Source organism: Lutjanus erythropterus, chromosome 15 (assembly GCF_056507025.1).
Source record: "Lutjanus erythropterus isolate fLutEry1 chromosome 15, fLutEry1.hap2, whole genome shotgun sequence".
Classification (NCBI taxonomy): Eukaryota; Metazoa; Chordata; class Actinopteri; order Lutjaniformes; family Lutjanidae; genus Lutjanus; species Lutjanus erythropterus.
In genome coordinates this window covers 22,502,184-22,521,586 of record NC_139331.1, presented here as the reverse complement: position 1 = coordinate 22,521,586, position 19,403 = coordinate 22,502,184, and the positions used below count along the sequence as shown (strand labels likewise).

The 19,403-nt window shown below is 40.4% G+C and overlaps 1 protein-coding gene across 3 annotated transcripts in view; it reads right to left on the bottom strand.

Annotated features, from left to right (window-relative positions):
• Window positions 1-19,403, bottom strand: part of fut8b (fucosyltransferase 8b (alpha (1,6) fucosyltransferase)) — a 126,415-nt gene that overhangs the window by 88,064 nt on the left and 18,948 nt on the right. The window contains exon 2 of one of the 3 annotated variants that reach the window (XM_084737280.1): window positions 16,223-16,347. The exons of 1 other annotated variant lie outside the window; for it this stretch is intronic. The gene's annotated coding sequence lies outside the window, so the exon portion shown is untranslated. The remainder of the gene's footprint in view (window positions 1-16,222; window positions 16,348-19,403) is intronic. One more of the 3 variants, XM_084737281.1, reaches the window with a different exon arrangement.

The following is a 19,403-nucleotide window of genomic DNA, read 5'->3' as shown; positions in this document are numbered from 1 at the left end:
ATTTTTCCCTTGAAGGCTGAGCGTGTGCCTGTGGCTAGCCGGCAGTGCGGGCTGAACTCTGGACTCTCAGTAATATGTCTATTTATTCAAGACAACAAAAGACCTTCTGTGATAAATACCATTGGGTGGGGACAAACAATGCACACAGTCAACACTGTGGCAGTGGAATCAGAATGTGTATCTGACCACTGCAGGATGCTACCAATCTATTAGTGGAAGTAAATATGTTTTTATGCTGATTGTTAACACACCGCAACGCTTTGATGGCTCATTTTTTACTCTTCAGAACAGTGTGTTTCTTTGCTGCTATCTGTTAATAATTCCAGGGGCATTATTTGCTTCATTCATGGGTACAGCAGTAAAGCAGAATCAAACTATTGTACACATAATGTACTGTTAGTACTCATGTGTCACTCATGCATCTGTAATAAAAGATTTTCTTTCAACTAACACACGTTTAAAGTAAAGGAGAAGGACACTCAGTCTCAAACTTAAGGCCATGAATCATACATTTGGGGAAATAATTATAGGGCTGCAACTAACATTACAGATTAATCTTCTGATTATTTCCAAGATTAATTATATAGTCTATAAAGTGTCAAAAGATTGTGAAAAATGCTCATCACAATTTCCCAGAGCCACAAGTTACGTCTTCAAATTGCTTCTCTTGTCCAACAACAGTCCAAAATCCAAAGACTCTTTATTTATGATCATAAATGACAAAGAAAAGCAGCAAATCAGCAACTCAGCAACTAGGGCTGCAGCTAACAAATTATTTTTTATTACAATTAATCTGTTTATCATTTTCTCAATTAGTGTTTTTCTCCATAAAATGTCATAAAATGGTGAAAAATGGTGGTCGCTGTTGCCCAGAGCCCAAAGTGATGTGCAGAAATGTCTTGTGTTGGCCATTACCTGAACATTTTCAATTTAGAGGACCGGAGTAACCACAAAAATATCATTTCAAGCTGAAATCAGGGAACTTGGACATTTTCTCTTTAATGTGATGCAAAACAATTAATCCATTATCAAAATAGCTGTTAATTACTTTAACAGTAAATAGCTCTAATCAATTTCTACTTAACGTACAGAAATTATTAATTTGAGAATAAGAATTGGTAATTTGGATGCACACACTATCAGTAATTTTAACAAAAACCTTCTGGGCTCTGTAAAATGAAGCCATGTGTTGGTGAATTAAAATTTACAACTCTTGTCTGAAGATCCCGATGAGGGCAAGAAGCCAAAACATGCCATAAACTTGCTGTCGATGCTACAAATTTTGCTAGAGAAACGTGGTAAATCACTGCCATTTTAGAGAATCAATCTCTCTCTCCGTGCCAGTTGGGATGTACTTGAATCCATCTTTTCAGTTAAAATTTATTGGACAACTTCTGTAAAAGGATTTAATGATGCATAGGAGAGTTCTGGCGCCTGCAGTGGATACATTTGCACATCCACCATTGTGACTATGCACTGAGGGAAGTCGGGGAATAAGTGTACCAACACAGACAACTGGAGGGGCCTGTTCTTTTTTTTTTTCCTTTTTATAATTAATGACATTCTTCTGAAACCTAAATGAGTCTGCTTATCTGATGTAGGCTCCATGCATGGCTGCTTATTAGGATCATGCCCTATCAATCTCATGCAAAAATATGAAAATGACCTCCGAGGGAGCAGGTTTGGGGCTAGAGAGCAGATGAGCATGAAAGGAAGGGTGTCACAAGTTCACATCAGGACGCTCAGTGATGTTCTCAGCATCAGATATTGAACCTGAAAGCTTGGGATGCACCAATAGCACTTTCTCCTCCTCCTCCCCCCCCCCGGGTACAAGTACATTTGGTTACATGTGAGTTATTTAAGTTGCTTCTATACTTTACTGTTTTGGTGAAGATTAACAGAAGAATAAAAAAGGATACACAGAACAGTTGTAGCCCACTTATTACCCACAGCCAGAAGGAGTGGAAAATGCCAATAATCATGAAAAGATGGTTTAAGACTTGTGGCAGCGGTAATTTGCTCTTCATCTTTGGGTTAATTAGCCAAGGTATTAAACTAGTTTAAGCCCAGCGAGACTTATTGGACAGCGGCTGCGCTCTTCAGGTGCACTCTGTGAGTTTGTTGAGTTTTACACGGACTGTTAAGCAGTTTTACGGACAGCTGCCAAAGCGAGCTGCAGGCCGGAGCCTTTTTCCACAGCAGTTTAAATTGAACAGTACCTTTAAGCATGTGGCTGTAGTCCTCAGTGGATGGCGTTGAGGATAATTATGGCGCGACCAAGAGAGGGTAAGCATTAGCAAACTCCTTGAACTCTGCATCATGTTGGTTCTTTAGATGTTTTATCAAATTGCTTGTATTGAAGCAGGTATTTCTAGCTGTGGTGGTATTGGAGCAGTTTTATGAGTACAAATACATGAGGTGCATGAGGTATTGTTATTGGTACATCCCTACTGAAAGCTATGGCCCCATCAGAGACATGCATCCTGCTCTTCAGCTCCTGTGTATATCAGCAAGCAACCACCACAGAGGGAGTGAAAAAAAATATAAATCCAATACGGTCACAACAATCTCCGGCTGTCACAGAGGCCCACCTTGTGCCTTCGCACTTATGCAAATATTTATCAGAATTCACACTTGGCTTAATTTGACAAGAGCAACCCAGTCTTGAATGGATTTGGATGCAAAATGGTAATTATTCCTGAACCAAGCTGGAGTAATGAACTTGTTAGCATGCTCAGCCTCCTGGAATTCATTACCCCCGCTCGACGCCACACTCCTGATGGAGCAAAACCTGATCTGTTTTCATTCCCAACTGCTCAAAGGGACACACTGCGAGGGGAGCTCTGAATCAAACAGACATGTCGGTTGTGACATGTCCAGCAGCCACGCGAAACCTCTCGCGTACATACAGTAGAGACACGTATATCAGATCATCTAATGAGACTGATCAGTCTTGTTCCTGCTTCCTACTGTCTCATGTGATCGCACACAGACTCGTCACAGAGAAGCATGATCCATGCAGATCACAGTAAAGCGGAGCGAGGGAAGCAGAACTGGTACGTTTCACTCAGGCCTTTGAAAGAATGTGAGCGCACAACAGTTTCAAACCAACAGACAGGACCTGATGAAGGCTGGTTATATCAATGTCATGAATTACACAACTGAAAATAATTTCTTTTTTATTAAATGGAGGGAAAGCAGCCATTTGACTGCCACGGGAACTATTTTTGCAACAGTTAAGTGCTCTCTGGGGAATATCACACTTGGCTGAAAAGATTTGCAGCATTTGCAGAGTGTTTGCTCATATTTTACATTTTCAAGTTCAAACTAAAGGATATTTTCTAATCAGTTTTACCAGATCTTGTCATTACCATTTAATCTCACACGTCAAAGAAAACATCACTAGGTACTTTGAGATGTCAGTAATCCATTTGGCAAAATTGCATTATGCTATAAACTTGCAAATTTTTTAGAGAAGCTCCGACAAATTTGAGAACAATGCAAGAGCTGGAAAGAGACAGGAGGAAGTGTCTTTCTTCCTCTTTCTGTTTCTTTCTTTTAAAGAAAACTTTTTGTGGTTCGGGCCAACAGACAAACAAAAGAGACAATGTTTTTCAGAGACTACAATTTGTGAAAGCAACACTTTATTTTATATAATTAAGGCTGAAAATAGCCTCCCACAGTGGAACACTATATAAAGAACACTGATATTTACATAGAATTCAGTATTACACCATGACGGTGTGGCAAACATCTCATTACCTGATGCAAACTGCAAGAAATGACGTGCAGTCATTTAAAACAGTGCAAGAATGCAAAGAATAATCCAGACCTATTGAAATGGAATTGTCCTTAAAGGGAAAGTTTGGATTCTTCCAAGTGGGGTTGTATGATGTACTTATCCATAGTCAGTGCATTAAAGTAGATTGTGGTCAGCACAGCCCCAGTTAGGGGAAACACAGAGGGGCACCAGCATGGAAGCTAAGCAATGCGCCACTGTAGACAGGGTCAGCAACAAAAGGTGTTTTAGCCACTTTAAAACACCTAAATAAATCAATACATATTTATTTTCTTTTTTTAATATTATGCACATGTTCTGAAGAAATTAGAGGTCGGGCCTGAAGGGGTGGATGGGTGGGGGAGATGGTTCTGTGTGGGCTGTGGCCGTAGGGTGCTGGTGGGAGGGAAAGTGGGGTGGGCCGATCTGGCATTTATGTGATTATATTTCTGTACATTGTTGTATTATTTAGCCCAAGGGCTGTTATGTTTTAAAACCAATAAAGAGATTTTTTAAAAAATCAATGTCTGTTAGAGTGAATATTTTCACTGCTTCGCTTTGTCATCAGACTGCCTTTTCTGTTAGGAAAATTCCCTTACATAAGCCAGATATCTCTCTGTCCAAACCAACCAAACTCACAGGCAAAATCTGTAATTTTACCTTGCAAAAGACCGGAGTTGTTGGTGTAGCATTGTTACCACCTCTGTTATTGTAAATATAGAACATTATAAAAGCTCCAACAACAAAATCTAGATCAATTTAAGTGTATACTACATTTATGATACTTTCACTGCTTTACTTTCTCATCACACAGCCTTTCATGCAGGAAACTGCCATTATATAAGCCGAATATCACCTTATCTAAACCAACCAAACTCCATAAGCGAAATCTGTAATTTCAGTCATTTTAACTTGCGTAGCATGGGAGTTGCTGGTCTACCGCAGCCTCTATCTGTTCATTTGTTTGTCTTATTGTGTGAATTCTGTGTTTTAAAATGATAGTTTGGAATCTCTAAAGTCATACAACAATGCAAACTAACTAATAAATCCAGGCAGTAGACAAGTAAGCCCTGTGGTTAGCAAGAATTTGTGATTTCACCCATGGAGTTTGGTTGGTTTGGAAAGAGCAATATTTGGTTAATATAACAGCGGTTCCCGGTTGGAGAAGGCTGTCTAATGGCATAGTTAAGCAGTGAAAATAGTCTAAATATAGCATACACTTAAAGTGATTTTGTTTTTTTAGGTGTACCTATATAAGTGGCTAAAAGACCTTTTGTTGCCGACCATGTCCACAGCGGTACATTGCTGGCGCCCCTCTCTGCCTCTCCAAACTGGACCACCACCTCCTGCACTGACTAAAGTACTTCATACAACCCTACATTAAATAATCCAAACTATCCCCCCAAAGAACATATCCTGGCTCTTAACACCTGAATGAAGCGCACTCAAAGCAGCCTTCACACTCATTCTCTGCTTTGCGCAGTCTCATTTTCTCACTGTCTTCCCTACCAGCTGGGTCAAGGACAGATCAGGGGCGTCACGCCTCCAGTCAGCATTTGTCCTTTTTTTATCTAAGGAGAATGCTCACAGGCACTCTGCCTGTTTGTCCAGCGTTTGAGTCAATCACACCACCAAACAGGCTTACAATCAATGCACACATTGCTGATTACATTTCAGATGGGTATTTGGGAGGTAAACATTTGAATGACAGTACAAACAGACACAGTACTGTGACAGACACTGCTTTGTGCCTTGCCAAGTCTGTCACACGCCAGCAACTGTAGATCCACGATCACATTCTGCCACAACGCAGCTACGCCAGCTCCTTGTAGAGACTGATATTTATGCAATATTGGTTCCCTCGAATGTTGGCAATTTACGACTATAAACTAATTCTATCGTTGCCCTCCCCGTGACTCACTCTGGATACAAGCCTAATATCTGTAAAATATAACACAGCTTTTTTACCAGTGTAACCCAGCACCTGGAAGTGAGGGAGCTTTATTAGGGTTGTAGTTTGTGTGGTGACAGCTAAAAGAGATTTTCAGAACTGGAGCGTTTAATGGAAACAGCTGGGCAGCATGTGGGTTAATGTAATGGCTTTGCATGTTGAGCAGAAGTGGTGCTAAGCTCAGGCTATCAGAGAGTCATCGACAGAGCAGACCCGCCGCTCCATCTCTCTCACACTCAGTCTCGCTGGCCCCGTATCTCCAGCTCTCCTTTTTCACTCCCCTCTAAGCACCCATCAATTGAGGCAGTGAAGCCATCAGTGCCCACGCTTAGCCCGCCTGTCTCATTGCTTGGATAGCTGTGTGTGTGTGTGTGTGTGTATGTGTGTGAGGGAGAGAGCTTTAGAGTTTGAGGGTGCTTGTGTGTGGAGCCCCTTGATTGGACTCTACAGCAAAGGCTGGAGCATTAATGAACACTGGCTGTCACAGTCCCAGTCCTCTTTGCAGATCTCTCACCCGTCACTCCGGGCCATGGATCGGTGTGGCCTGATCTAAATGGGCTCTCTTTTACTGTTTTTTTCTCCCCCTGCAGCCCGCTCTGCTGGACTGGGGATCACCAAGATCAGTGGAGGCATCTAATCCTGGCCTCTCTGCCCACCTCCCTCAACTGTTTGTTACAGCTACCTTGGTAGTGAAGTGAGTCTCACGCTTAGATAGGTCTGTGAGATTTTGACAAAGGTTCTGGGGGGATACACTTCAATACAGTGTGGGTTTCAAGTCAAGGTTTTAAAAATGACACTGACCAAATGCATCTACATGTACTTTAGTAATCTAATACAGGGTTTCTGCAGGTTTCATACCTTTATAGAGGAGAAGGAGAAAGAAACTTTCATATATTTACTGTAATAAATCAAAAAATGACCATGATATGTCATCAGAGAATAAGGAAACATGTTAAGTTGAGTTAAGTTGTCGCTTCTCAGACAGCGACACCACAGCTGGGGTGTCCTCCTTTGAAATTTCCATCCCAGACCCTGACCTTTGTTTTTGTATGCCCGTTTCATGTTAAAATTAATGCTGTCTGTTCGCCAAATACTGTGGTGTTATCACTTGCTGTGATCAATATAAATTTTTCCAATTACACATTTAAAAGCAACTGAACTTAATGCCACTTTATAAAATTAACATCAACTTCATAATCAAAAATAATAAATTTTTAAGTCCAGTCATAACCATATTTGACAGATTTTTAAATAATTTAAAGCCGGCAATTCAGATTATAGGATTTTAGACTTTTTAAGACTTTTTAAAGGATCTGCAGAAACCTTGTAATATAATTTGCATTGCTTTGTCCATTTGCTAAATGTCAGTGCAGGGACAGAAATCTGATTAAAGTCTGATTAAATAAAAATGTTACACAATTCCTGTAGTTAAATTAATGATAACAATTGAGGAATGCACCGAAACAATGAACGGCTGGTATCATCAGCAATACTGACCTTATTGAGAAAATGAGGCTGACTGTGACTGATCAACGTTAATTTAAGTTTCTTTGTTAGTGTCTTTGTTTGTAGGGCCGCAATCTGATATTTTTGCAAGAAGAAAACACTTTAAATATACACAAGTCTAAACATGTTTATGGGATATGAACATCTCCACTTATAGTTAAGAAGTAATATGATGATACTCCCTCATGTTACAAGCATTATAGGTTACAGATTTAAAAGTTAAGTAAGTTATTTATTTGTATCTGGGGAGGAAGAGCATTCAAAAACAATTTATTACACAAATTATTCCCGCCCAGCATTACCAGGGAAATCTTGGCAACTCAACTCATGAAATTCAGTTGTCAGCTACACTGACTCGTGGTAACTGAAAATCTGCGTTGCATTTTATTTCTTCATTACACTGATGTGCATGTGTTCTGACTGAAGAGCACTTACTGTAAATACATTTTTTGTTTTGCAACACAGCAGGTTTTTGGGTGCAACCAAATTGGAGCCTAGACAGAAAAAGTTACTGAACGAGTCAAGAATGTGGGATTCTCAAACTCAGCAAAACCTCGGCTCAGAGTCTGCAGAACAACAGCACACACCCACGAAGGGCCCGGCCAGCCACATAATGTCAACCAGTTTAACATCCATCTACTCCACATTGGGAAAAAGGCGCTCATTATGAATATGCAAGGTTACAGTGGAAGCAGGCTTTTGTCCTTACTCCCATGTTTTATTTAATGAGCCTGGGGTTGGTTTGACTTGATTTGCATGTGCTTGTTATAGAATCACACAGCGCCACTGCTCATGCCTGCGCACTCCCCAATATAGGGACATTTTGATTCCATTTTTCGCTTGGCTTGTCTGTCAGTTTATGCGGGCAGAAGGACCATGACTCAATTTTCCACCAAGGAGGACGCTGGGGCTTTCATTTGTGTGCACTTTTGCATCGAGCATGGAGGTTCTGCTGTTTCGAAGTGTATGTGCGCATGTGAGCATATGTGTTGGTGTCTGATCTGAGAGGTGTGTTGTTTGAAGCGGAGTATGTGAGGAAGCGGTGGCTCCCCTGTGAGGTAAAGCTCTGAAGAGAATAGTGCTGATGTGGTCCCTCTCTCCGACAACAGCCAGATAATACCAAGCGAGGAGACGGCGGGATACGAAACTCATGAAAAGGCCTAAAAATCTGCAGCCAGCTAGAATATATCTTTGATATCAGTAAAAAAAAATTTAAAAAAAAGAAGAGACAAAGACATAACACTCCCTTGTCTCCTTCCCCTTCTAATCTAGAAATGCCATGGATGAAAATGTGGCTCATACCATACTTGGCAATTAATAGCCCCCGGGGCAGAAATGTGTCCCACTTTGATGATGTCAGTGCTTTGAGGAGTGAGGGACAGGTCAGCACAAGCGTCACGGACATCAGAGGCCCTTAGCGCTGTGGCGAGATGTCAGCCCGGCTAGCGCCATCACCGTGTGATGAGGCCTGGACAGACGTGCAGGGGGGCCAAACGTGACAAGGCAAGCAGAAACGGGGATGATTCAACCCTGCAGTAAGGATGGAGGCAGGCGGGGAGTGACGCGAGGAGAGGGGGAGGAAGGATACGGAGAGCACATGGCACAAGAGAAGAAAGACTGAAAGAGAGACGAATAGAAAGCAGAGGAGGAGAGAGCAGTGGGAGAGATGATCATGATAGGGACAACAAACGGGGAGTTTATATATACAGTACTGAGGAATTCACCAGGAAGGTGAAAGGAGGAATGAATTAATAGAGAACAGCACGGAGTGAATGAAGCACGTTAATGAAAACGGGTGCTGCTCAGCACCAAGAGAGAATGGAAATAGCTTTGAATGGCTGAAACTTGCAGCAATAAATACTGAAAGGCGTGACGATGAGAACCGAATTAAAAGACGAACGAGTGGACTGAATCAAAGTTGAAATAGAACCCAGCAACAAGTCACAGAGATGATACTGTGACCAGAAGTGGCCTGTCTTTATCTCCCTCCTCTGTCCCTAAATGCCTCACATGTACCCACAAGCAAAGCAGATACTGTCCAATCTGCTCCAGTGTAGCTGCTGTGTAGCACAAGAAGAGGAAAACAAACGTGCGGTTCTCCTGCAGAACTCCCAGAGCGAATTCGAGCTGCTGTATGAATGTGAAACAGGGCATTGCAGAACAAGAGCGCACATCCTCTGCAAACTTTCACTGAATAATTTAATGAGCTGTGTTTTAAGAAATAAAAGTCTGTTTTTCTATTTTCTGTTGCTGACTGATCCAACACCACAGCTATTCAATCTGTAGGCACTTTATGAAAGCTTTTTCATTTTCTATTAGAAAACAAGTGTCTGGTAGGTCCTTCATAGTGAAAATCTTCCTGCACACAGAAACTAGTCATGATTCTTCCTTTCTTTGGTTCACTGAAAACAGTTTTGAATGTAGCTAAGGATTCATATAAAAATAAGGTTTGTTTAAAACACTAATAACCTGTAAGCTTGCTAGGCTCTTTTAAAAAAAATCAGAATGAAATCTTGAGTAAGGTTGCCAATACTACACGTTTAAAAGCAGTACAATACTAACTAGTATGAAAAATACTGACACTAGGAGAAAAACGATCACAGTGATTACTCAAGACCTCAGACTTCAGAGTTCAGACTTAAAAAACTAAATAAATAAATAAAATAATAATAATAAAGCAATGCAGCAGCAAACCAGACAGTGTTCAGTGACTTTTTCTGTACCAGCACTGTGTGCCAGTTGGCAATAAAAAAGAAAGAAATCATCCTACTTTCCACAACTTTTTTTTCCTTTTTGTCTTGGTATCAAAAGAGGAATTGAGTAGTGTTATTTTATAGTAGTATTGTACTGAAGTTTAAAATTCGGGCATCATAACAACTCTAAACTACAGAAGCAATTTCAGAAGAAAATGCAGTGTGAATGCTGCATGTTGAAAATATGGCACTAAACTGCACTAATCTGTAATGATAATGTATGAAAGATATGAAATATTTTTGACGTTTGAGTTCTTTGAAAAGCTAGTGCTACACTGAATTGCTGGCTTTAACTTGTATTGAGAGGCAGCTGAGGGAGTCACGTTGGAAAAGTGGGGAAGGGTCCAATAATTAATGGGATCTAAAAATTGAATCAAACCCAATGAATGAAAGATTTGGAACATTATAGGATTCTGAATGGACTTTCTGGCTGAAAGATAAACATTGGCATCAATATCCAATGTAATGCAGAAGATGTTACATAAAAATTTGTTTAACAATAGTACACATTTTGGGTATGTAATGCATAGTGCATGATTTTGGACACAGTGATGGTGTAAGCTTGGAGCTCAACAGCTTCACTAATGGCTCCAAGCTAAACTGCACTGCTTCGCTCATGGCTAGGAGCTTAAGTGCACTGCTAGTTTAATTTTGTATGAAAAATCACCTGAAGGCAAAAAAGTTGGGAAAGTGGCAAATGGTGTAATTGATATGAATTGGATTTAAACATTGAATAAAACTCATAATGTGTGAACGATATGGAACATTTAAAGTCTGAGTTTGGAATTTCTATCTGAAAGTATGAATCGGTAGATAACACTTGAAAAGCTTTAAGTCCTGTGAGTGTGTGTGTGTGTGTGTGTGTGTGTGTGTGTGTGTGTGTGTGTGTGTGTGTGTGTGTGTGTGTGTAACTGCACTAATTAGCTCATCTCAATCAGCTGTGTGTTCCCATCTGTAATCAAAGGTTGTCATGGTGATGGTAACTACTTTGTTACTCTTGGCTCTGAGAGTTCATTTCACAAATTTTAGTTGAGAGCTTTCAGACTCCTGCCTCTACAGCTCAAAGACTAAAACTCTTGGGGCCTAAGGTACGAGAGAAGAGAAGGGGTTTGTATGATTTGTGTGTTCAATGTAAAAAACGTGTTACAGCAGGTTAAAAAGCTTTTGTTTCTCCCTCCCTTTTGAAATCGATGTTTTCACTTGACAGTTTTGAACTTTCCAGCTATTCATTTGAATGAGGACAATTTCCCAGAGAACCGGGAATATTTTGGAAAGTATGAAAGCTATGAATAAGAGAAGCAATAGTGCACAAACATCCTAATTGAGCTGAATATTATAACGTTTAAATGAAGTTTCTAGGTCGGAAATTGTGAAAGTTGAACTGGGAAAAAGTGGCAGAAGAATAATAAAAGCAAATCATTTTTGGCACAGAAGAACGTATGTGAATACCTCCAGCATTCACTAGAAAAAAGCAATATGAATGCTGTTGGAAAAATGTATGAATTTTCGGATGTCTTGATTCTCAAAATCCACAATTCGTTTTGATTTTTAGATTTTTAGGTCATGATTCAATTTGATTTAACATTCTTTTTGAACACTGATGGATATGCTATTATTAGATTATCAGTATCTATCCCTATCACTGTCAAATCATTTGTTTTATGTCCTGACAAGTGTCATTCACATTTTCAAATTCTTCTCTAAAATCATGGAAAGGTGTGGCTGCAGGTTACCAGTAACCTACACTGTGTCATCTTTGAAGTGTTGTTTTATGTGTTTTTTTCTTCAGACACATGATGGATGTCTGCAAGTAGACGGTAAGCAGTGTGAAAGAGAGAAACGTATGGTATTGAGTGTGATATAACAGCTGGTAAGCTACACTTTATTATCTTTGATTATTTCATATTGAAATTTTGACACTCCTCATATATTAAAACATATTCTAAAAGCACAAAGGCATATGATTAAGCTAACATCAGCATGTGGTTGAAACAGTTCATTTACTCTCCATTTTTGCAATATGTAGAATTGATTTGTTTATTTCAGTTTATTTTAAGTTTTTTTTTTTTAAACTAGTATATTAGTTTACCGCTTCTGGCAAAGGCCTACATACAAAGTCACACCACTAACATATTTAGTCTCATTCAAGACAATTTTCCCATTCATCTGACAGTTATCTGTAAGCAGCAGTAAACACTACAAATCATTTTCAGAACAACGTGACTGAGTGTTCTGGCTTGTGGCAAGCTGGTCTCACAATAAAGACATTATTTATCCTTGTAACTTGTATTGTTGGACTTTTGACCGCTTCAGACTGTTTTTCCATTCGTCATGCACCTTATGTTGGTGAGGTGGTGCCAGAAATCCCTAAACTGTAATCATTGTCAGACTGATGCTAATGAGGACTTTTGTACATCATGACATCTTTCACTTAATATGTAATTGCATACTTTGTAACAGGGAGCAGCGAGAGTGGGTGGGGGTTGGAAAGATGCAGGGAGTTTTCATGTGGGCAAAAGGTGTGGTGCTGACACCATGGCCATCTGGAGGGCCGGTGGGAGCTGAGGACCTAACAGAGAGAGCAGACTGCCGCCCCATACACACACCTGATCACAAGCCAGTGTCTGTGTGTGAGTGTGTGTGTGCGCACAGAGAGACAGAGAGGGATTAAGTACAACGAATATGACGAATATCGGGAGGATGTGTTTGCATGGCCAGACAAAATGGCCTGTTGAAGGAAATTTAAATTTAACACGGCCTGTTAAAAGGAAATTTTTCCTCGATGTAGTGGCGTGAGTGCTTGCTCTTGGTGGGAACAACTGAGTTTCAAAAGAGTACAGTCTAGACCTGCTCTGTTTGAAAAGCGCCCTGTGATATCTTTGTTATGATCTGGCGCTATACAAATAAAACTGAATTGAATGAAATGGAATTAATACAACTCTATACATGGCTGTCAGCTGCCTGTGTTTATACAACAGACCAAGTGAAAGGGAAATGGGTTGAGAAATAAAGACAGCATGAGGAACAGTGACAGATGGAGAGAGCGATGTGAAATGATGAAAGACATCATAAGTGTGTCAGATCATATTGACAGCGGTGTCTCTTAACAGAACTACTCTCCCTTTGATATTAAATCACATGACCTGAGCCATTTGTGCCACACAAACCCTATAATGACTAACAAATGTGATGCAATAGTGTAGCAGGAAAGGGAAAATCCCAGCATGAAAAAATAAGAGCAAAACCCCAGATTTTATATTTTTAAACTCATGGGTATGGAATGCTTCTTTGACAGAGTTACCCATACTAAAGCCAATGGTAAACGTACTGTAAAAATTAATTTCAGCGGTTTCTTGCAGACAGAAGGAGTCATTTGGGTTAGGGTTAGTGAAGGAAAACAAAGCCCTGTATTGGTTAGACTCCAAAGTGTGGACAGGCGGGCCGACGTGCGAGGCCAGTCAAATCCTTTGCAAACAGGTCCCCAGTGCAACTGGACTAAAACCTCAGAGGTGCACTGACAGTATCTGTAACATCAGCACTATAGCAGATAAGGCACCTTCTTACTCATATTCTGCATCCCAAAATTAATTAACCCGTTTCAGATACCAGAACTGATACTATTTATGATATGTCCATTGATATGTCCTTTCCCAGTTTTTCCATTATAAAGAAAAATGACTGGTATGAAAGTTCTTTATAGTCAATATAGATAATGATAAAAACAAAAATACAAGAGTTGTGGTTCACAGTAAAGTAGAGTTACCTTCTGTGACTTAATTTCTTTGATCCACACTTTTGTTTATCTGGTTGATCCATTAAATTAAATACTCAGATTGTTTGTATGGTTTATATGCAGCTCTATAAAATATTAAAGACATGTTGCTTTGCTTTACAGAGACACTTTTCATTTCCTTTTCCAGGTTCAGTGGGTTTTTTCATTCTCTTTGCCAGCATCCTGTAGTCAGCTTTTTCAAAATTAATCATTTTGAGGCATTACTTGCTTAGCTTGTTAAAAGGATATATCCACCTTTGTGGCCAACCGGCTCCTCATGCCGGCATTCCCTCAAATGCACATGATGCTATTTCACCGGGGCTGTGTTTTTTCTTAAGGTCTTTTTTGTGTAATTATGTGGCTGTAAAAGAGACTGAAACTTGAGCTTTTTCTGGTAATGGTGCAACTAGCGATTATTATCATTAGAAATTATTTTCTATGTCTATGAAATGACACAAGATTGTGAAAAATGCTTATTTTCTAGGCCCAAGATAATCTCTTGAAATGGATTATTTTGTTTTACCAACATGTTAAAACTAAGGATTTTTTTTATAACCGTTTTCAGATGATTGTTGTTATCATTAATCGTTCCATGAATAAAACATCAAAGAAAAGAAATTTAAGAAATTGGAACCAGTTAATTTTGTCCTTTTTCCTTGCAAAAGATTTAAAGAACTCAAACTGTTGCCCAAGTCTGTGTAAACCAATAATTAATATGTGTTCTAAGTTTGTGCTTCTGTATTTTTTTTAAGTATCTGCACCAGTATAGGCACCAGTACGGTTTTAGAGCTAAAAAAACCCCCAAACACTACCCAACCCTTGCCATGGAGCGCACAAAACAAACAATACAAAGCTGCAGTAAGTGTGCAAAAATCTGTATGCTGCTGTTTGACTGTTTCTACGTCTGGCCGGTTCGACTTTACTGTTATTACACTGCTGCCTTAAGCATGGTTGGAGCAGGTCTGACACAGTTTGGGTCTACTGGATCTTACAGTGTTCCCTACTCTGTAGGTCAATGCACACACTAACACAATCATGTACAAACGCACACTAGTATGCATACAAACACATAGAGAGTGAGGCCCCTTGGCCATACAACCCCTCTCCTCGGCTCTAGTATAATATATGTTGTTTGTTTGCTGGATCTGAGCTGGCCAGCAGCATTACCCTGATGCAGCCAAGCGTAGCCTGCACTGGACACACACTCTGTCAACGGCAGTAAGCAACCAGCGAACTGCACTGCCAGAGATATGGAGCAACAAATCTATACCTCTCACAGAACAGGAGGGTGTGGAGGGGTGGGGGGTTGGGGGGGTGTATCCAGCTACAGTGTATGATAGAATTTGATAAACAGCAGGGGTCAGGAGGCAGGTCAGCACACCATTAAGTTATTCTGACAATTTTGATCCATTGCACACAATACTGGGACGAGGCACTGGGCGTCACCTAACAGGGGTAAGGAGGAAAAAAAAAAAAAAACGAATGGAAAGAGAAAAAATTGGCAGGAAGCATAAAACAAACAGAGACTGTCTTTACTGCAGGAGATGAGAGGAGATAAGAGACATCAGAGGGAGCGTCTGCTTTATCAGAATGCAACGAGAGACCAGGAGGAGAAACGCACTCCCTCCAGGGAGCAGGAAGGAGAAGGGATGGGCAACATGGAGGGGGAGAGCTGATGTAAAACTGCATTATGAATCATGGTACGCTGCTTTAAAGTAAAATTAAACAATAATACCTTTTGTCCAAGTGCAAGTATTGTGCGGACTAGGGCTGTACCTGGCAAATAATTTCCCTCTCGATTAAACAGAATTTCTCATTTAGGTAAGTACACTAGCCAAAAACTAAGAAAACACAAACAATTCAAAACTGAGCACAATTTATTAATTGATGAGGCTAAATATTGTCAAAATATGTTCAGTGTATTGATGATTAGTTCAAATGGCTAATATTTATGGTATCGACTAGCAAGGGTACCAACTTTTAATAATTTAGTCGACTAATCATGCACATCCCTTTGTGTATATTCTTTTGGATATCTAAAAATACAGTGTATTGGATAATCCTACGAAATGGAAATAAAATGGAGAGTTAACATTTGTCTCTTTACTGTATATTTCTGCTCTTCACTGTAAAAATGGCCTTCTGCTCAGCAAGGGGATCTTGGGACTCAATGGGAGGAAACTAAGGCCTTTGTTTTAATTAACAGTTCAATTATCAGGCAGCTAACGGCTTGGTGAATATAATGGGTTAAAGCTCGGCAAGCAAGATCAATCATCTGATTTGTCCTTTGTCAAGCTGGAGACAGTTCCAATTTAGGAATGCACATGCACGCATGTACGTACAGTATGTATTTTGTGTGTGTGTGTGTGTGTGTGTATATGTGTGCTGCTATATCAGTGAAGAGCACAGAGCAGAGCACATCCTGTTTCCATTAGATTTTTATGTGAAATAGAAAAACTGACCTACTATGAGCTCTTAGTGGTACATATCGGGAGGTCATTTGCTGTAAGCCGATGATCCTGATGTTTGGCAGTCTGTCACGTTCGCCAAGTAGCTGTTAGCAGCTTGTAGAGTGTGGGTCAACAGCCTAAAACGATAGAAAAAAAGAAAAACACTCTCTAGTCACTGTAGTAGACAAAAAGATTATGTAGGGGGAAATGATTTTTCTAGCCTTAATGTCCTAGAGGTATGTTGAATCATGGTCGTTTCGAGATAACCTCGTGTACAGTGGATTCAGTCAAATGAAGTATTTCCAGTATGTGTGCGTTTGAGGCTGTGTGTGTGGGCAGGAGCCCAATGAGGCAGAAAGGGTGCCAGTAGCCTTTGAGGAAGGAGCATGTGTCCGGCATCCACCACTGTTGTGCTGGGTCACAGATGTCACCTGCTCCAGCAGCCTGCCTCGCACCACTCTCCCTCCCCCAACCACTTGCCCACTTGTAAACAGCACGGCACTGGAGGCGAATACAACAAGCCCACAGTGTTGTTGCTTATTTGGATTGTAAAGTATTGTTCTGTCTTAAAAACCAGATTCAAGCATGGGTCACAGAATGATCACGTGTCCGCAACCGTCGCTACAAAGAGAAATGTTATCCAGAGCTACTGGCGATGTGAGGTCGCTGTGGCCTTGCCAAGCACTGACACTGCGAGTTCAGCTGAATTAAACACTGCTGGCTGGTGGGTTAGTAGCTTTAAACACAGCAAATTAGCCCTGAAAGAAGCCTGGCAAAGAACACATACTAAGATAATGTCAGCCACAAGAAAAAGTGTGAAACCGCCATCCCGCAAAATAAATCAACTATGAGACAAAGGGGTGTGTGTGAGTGTTTGTGCGTGTGTGTGTCTTTCTGTGGCGAGAGCATATAGACTCTGCTAATCTTTCAAAGGAGCTCCCTTACACTGGTGTGGTCATCTTTTTGAAAGGGCCTGAAATTCCTTTTGCACGCCTCACCACTTGTTTGCTCGAGAAGCTTTACCACAGGAATCCTCCATAGAGATTGTTGATGTGTGGATCTCTCTTTTTCTTGCACTCTCTCTGTCTGTCTCTCTCACTCTCGCTCTCTCTCTCTCTCTGTCACAGACACACACACACATTAAATGTGCCCTCCCACACACCACTGACATTTCTTTTCGGAGCGTCTTTAGATTACCACGCATATTAGTGAAGCACTGCCAAGACCCCTTTTTATTATTCTTCCTAATCTTGTGTGTTTATGGGGTCAGCAGCTGCCCCCACTCCACCCTCCGCCTTTCCTCTCCCCTTCACTCCTCCGCCTCTACGCTCTCCAGACAAGTGGTTACACCCAGTCTCCCATGAAGCCCCCGCTGCACTGCACCGACAGATCAGGATAGGACAGCATGGCACACTCCTGCTACACGCCTGCCTCCTCCTCCCAGCACTCGCCGCCAACCAAACCCACTTGCTACCAACTGTGACTCGCTTTTCATAAAAACCGGCCAAGCAGTCCTGCATGCCAGTCCAATGCGTCGTGATTTTAATTAATAATCTGGAGTGTTTTTCAACTTTATTGGACTGCAGTAGGGCATCTAATTGTTTATGATTTCCAAGAAAGATTAAAGCATCAGTAAATCTTAAAGTGCATGTCTGATAACTGAAGTCTGAAATCACCTTCCCCATACTTTTCAAAAGGCTGAATTAAAGGGATCGCATACAACAATTTTTGTAATTTTCCAAAACGGACAATCAACAAAAAGAATAAAATTCCCACTTCAAACAAAAGTTGTTCAGAATGCCTTTGAAGAGAGTCCATCTGGAAGTGTGCACAGTTACCACCATTTCAACTATTCATTCATCCCTCTTCACCACAGGTACAAACACTTGATAGGATGACAATTCGTATAAATTAGTTTTTTTGAAGCGTGCTTTCACATGCAGTTCACTCTAGAACAGGTGCAGAGTTCATGCAACTTTCTGGTAGAGCAGTCACACAAACAAAATTTTCCCTGCAGTTATTCAGGTGGGCTCAATAGCACGATATGCGATTTTACCGCAGTTCTTTTGCTTGTTTTCTTTTTGCCTGCTTCATTTATGATAGATAAAGTAACTTTACTTACTTCCTTGATGATAAATGAAGTAATTTGGTGCAGTAACACCAAGTGTAATGTTATCTCTGGATCTCACTTCCCTGCCCAGCAGACAACTTTATGGTCTGTGCCAGTCAGCTGCTGGGTGTTGGTCAAAGTTGCACAATGTTACAAATGAATTCCTGCAGTAAAACTATTTTTAGCTTCCACATAACAACAAAGCTAAAGCAGCTCGAACTGCGGTATAAACTTCCACAACAAGCAAAACAAAAACCAGTTGCTTGTATCCAATACGTGCATAGTTTCTCAAAATTACAACATTAGTCCAACATCGGCACAACCTCTGAAAGTAGCCACATTACCTGGGCAGCGTTAACTTTACACATAAACTTAGGGGAAAAAAAAAAAAAAACACTAAACAAACATAAAATATAGTAAAAGTACAGGTTTCAAGTTTGAAATTGATCACAGACAGCCAGTATCAATCGATCCTTGAACTTGACCTGTTATCAGCCCTCGTATTGCTTATCAAATTTTCTGAAGCATTGATTCATTAATGTAACATGCACTAAAACATAAACCAAGAAGGGCTTCACCTCATGAAAAAAAATCATGAACATAGTGTTTATTGCGGTTGCTTACAACACCCTGCGGTTAGCTTTTCAATAATGCGATATTTCAAAATTTCCGTAACTGCAACAGCCTTATTTTTGAGTAAAGGAAACAATCAAGTAGATAATGAACAATAAAACTATTTGGTACAGAACATGCTGTGCAAGCTGTTTGGACAAAGTCGGCGGATGTTTTTTTTCTTTATTTTAGCTCAAAAAGGAGAGCTTTGTTAACTTCAGCTCTTCGACAGAAGGCCACGATGGAACCTCGGGGAAAACGCTTATTGGGTTAGTTTCTAGTCATTGGACATAAAGAGTTGATGGTGAACTACTCCTTTAAGTTAAGTTTTAGACCACAGTGATAAAGGTGGGGTTCATAATACAATGATGAGGTGAAAATTGTGATTTTCTTCTTTTGCCCGCAGGAAACATCCAAGGGCACGAAGAGGGTTCACTCAAGTACGAGGGCAGGGGCATGAGCGAAATGTGG